Below are 3,749 nucleotides of genomic sequence, written 5' to 3'. Positions count from 1 at the left end.
CAAAAAAAAAGCACGTTGCAATAGACGGAGTCACTGACACCAGACATGTGAATATTGTTGGTCCTTCCCAAAATCAATCCAACCCACCTTATCAACCAAACAATCAACAAACTATCAACTACCAACACCAGAATCACCAAAGCTATCAAGGCCACAATCCAAGACCCAACTTTCAAGGGTCTAGCAATCAAGCTAATGCCATCAATGTAGTTGTAGGACCAAAGCCCAAGTTCCAACCTGCACCTAGAAATTATACACCCCTTGGTGAGCCATTGGATGTCATTTTTGAGAAATTCACTAAGGAAAACCTCATCAAATTTCCTCCTAGCTAGCAAATTGACCCAGGCCAATCCAAAGCTGCATGGTACAAATACAATGAGTACTACAAATTTCATAGGGTAAAAGGTCACACCACCCTCAGATGCATGAAACAGAAAGATTATATGCAGGACCTCATTGATCAAAAAGAAATCACCGTTGGTGCCAAAACCTCTCCCAATACAGACTTACAGATCTATCAAAATGCTTTTCTCCCTCACAACAACCAAAATCCTGGAAAAGCACCTATCCAAACCAACAACAACAACACCAACAACCACTAGCCAAACCAACAACATGGGAAGAACAATGACCACACTTCATCCTATATAGATTATGGTAGCCTCATAGGTTGTATATCCGAGAAAGAGCCTTCTGTCAATGTTATCAATATCCAAGGACCAAACAATGAGTGTGCAATCACCACTTGAAGAGTGCAATTTAACATTGCAGACCCACCAGTTTCACCAGTACCATCAGCTCCATCAAAAATCAAGTACAATATCCTGGAACACCTTGGGAACATGCCAACCCAAATCTCCATTTTAGACCTTCTCCGCACTAGTCCTATGTACAAAAACATCCTTGAAAGTGCTCTCATAGAATCTCGTGTCCCTTCAGATATCAATGCTACTAATTTTCATAATCTCATTGGACACCTATCCTCCTCATGTGCCCTATCATTCAAACCCACCAACATACCCGTGGTCGAGCTAGATCACACCCTTTTGCTCCACATAGCCATTATGGTATCCAATTTTACCGTAAAAAGAGTAATGATAGATAATGGATCAACCTTGAATATTTGCACCCTAAAATTCATAAAACAAGCTAGGTATACTGAGGCAAATATCATCAGTGAGGTTATCACCAGCAAATCTTATGAAAACTTGGAAAGAACCACAGAAGGAACTATTTTGCTGCCAATCAAGGTTGGGCCAGTCATCCAAGAAACACTCTGCCATGTTATTGATCTAAACCTACCATTTAACATCCTCCTCGGTTGCCCATGGATTCATGCCATGAAAGCCATTCCATCCACTTACCATCAATGCTCCAAATTTCCACATCAGGGCACTGAGGTAACCATCCATGCCAATCCAAAACCTTTTGCTCACTGCAATGCAGTTGAAGCTTCATAAGCAAACCATTGCCTTGGAATTGATATCGGCACAACCATTGCCAGCTCATCCCACACTTGTAATGACCCAAAAACCATCCTCGCCTCCACCCTATCTACCGTGAAGATCAATAACAAAGGTTGTGGAGAGTATAGTGTGTCAGATGCATTTTTTGTCGGGGCACTCCCACTTGATCCACACGCCCATGGACGATCGACATATCACAAAGCTAAGGAGATTCCACCTCCTCGATACAAATAGTTTGGCCCAACAACCTTTGTATCCTCAAAAATCCCTCTTCATGAGGAGCTCACTCCAGATATCAACAATTGGTTACATAAGGATGCACCTCCAAGAAATCAAGCATGCCTTGATCACTTCAGCCAAAAGTATCACCAACAACATAAGCTCATCATTGACAAATGGAACTATTAAGGTGGTGGTCTAGGACTAGAAGAAAGAGGCATGCAGTACCCCATCAATGCACACAAGTGGGAACCAAAGTCAGGTCTTGGCTTTGGCATACTCACAACTGGGAGCACCAATGAAAATGCTCACTCTTTTTCAAACATTCACCACGACCTCGTCAAAATCAAAGACATTCTTGAGGAAGTTGAAAAGAGAGCCTATGACGATATCCCAGACCAAATCTTCCTCAAAGACTCTGTTTTCCAAGAACTATCCATCCATTTCATTGACCTACCACTCGCCCATCCACAACTCATAGATTGGGACCAACCAAGTGTCATACATATTGATGAGTTCACATCAAAGGAAGCACTTATGAGATTCATGGGAGCCAAAACTCCTCACAAGAAAACAAAGCCAAAATTTTCCTATATCTATAAGCTAGATCCCAAGGGGTATTTTGGAGAAAATCCCCAACCTAGTTCTTATAAACCCAAAACTAGAACTAAGGTGAATCCAGGACTAGCTAAAGTAGCAAAGAGGGCCCCTCAACATGAAAATCTAGAGTCACAAGCAGAACATGAGGATTTAGCATTACCTCCTCAAGATTATCGACTAGAGGTGTCTTCTATTCTAATTGAGGATACAAGAGAAGTCAACATCAGTTCTTTAGAGATCCCCAGACTTGTTCACATTGCTACATCCCTATCACAAGACCAAGCTGACCTCCTCTTTGAGGTCTTAAGAGAGAACATTGGCCAATTTGCATGGTCATATCAGGACATGCCAGGACTTGATCCAAAGCTTGTAGTTCATCATCTTGTAGTCAATCCAAAGATCAAGCCCGTTAGACAAAAGCTTAGAAAAATGTACCCCAAGGTGGGATTACTGGTCAAAGCTAAATTAGAAAAAATGTTAGTTGCTAAGGTTATCCGACCTATCAACTACTCAGAGTGGATCTCCAACATGGTCCCCATCACTAAGCCTTTCGGTGACATCAGAATCTGCACTGATTTCAGAGATCTTAATAAAGCTTGTCCAAAAGATATTTTCCCTTACCCAACATAGATATGATTGTAGACCTTACAGCTAGACATGAAATTTTGTCCCTTACGGATGGATTTTTTGGGTATAATCAGATCAAGATTGTAGAAGAGGATCAGCATAAGACATCATTCACTACCCCTTGGGGAACCTTTTGCTACAACATGATGCCTTTTGGCCTAAAGAATGTTGGGGTTACCTATCAAAGAGCTATGACAGCCATTTTCCATGATCTTATCCATACCATTTTGGAGGATTATGTGGATGATATCTTGGTCAAATCTCATACCTTCATGGATCATCTTGCTAACCTAGAGAAAGTCTTTGATAGGTTAGCAAAATATCATCTCATGTTGAATCCCAAGAAATGTGTCTTTGGGGTCACATCTGGCAAGCTTCTAGGCTTTATAGTTTCTAAATGAGGTATAGAGATTGACCCCAAGAAGGTAAAGGCTATCTTAGACATGCCTCCTCCCTAGACACTACGACAAATTCGTACTCTTCAGGGAAAGCTTCAATCCGTTCGATGCTTCATCTTCCAGCTTGCAGATAAGTGTACACCATTTGCACATTTACTGAAGAAGGATGAAAAATTCAAGTGGGATCCTTTATGTCAATGCAGCTTCGATCATCTCAAGTAGTATCTCATCAATCCCCCTATCTTGGTTCCACCAATTCCTAGTCGTCCCTTGATCTTGTACATATCAGCAACACCTACTGCTCTAGGGGCACTTCTAGCATAGCTCGATGACTATGGCAGAGACAGAGCCATCTACTACATCAGTAAACCCTAGTTGGTTATGAACTTAATTATACTCCTATGTAAAAAGCTTGTTTGGCAATTGTTTTCTCAACTCA

Source organism: Cupressus sempervirens, chromosome 5 (assembly GCF_028749045.1).
Source record: "Cupressus sempervirens isolate cs-2001-9-10 chromosome 5, ASM2874904v1, whole genome shotgun sequence".
NCBI lineage: Eukaryota > Viridiplantae > Streptophyta > Pinopsida > Cupressales > Cupressaceae > Cupressus > Cupressus sempervirens.
This window is presented reverse-complemented; position numbering follows the sequence as displayed.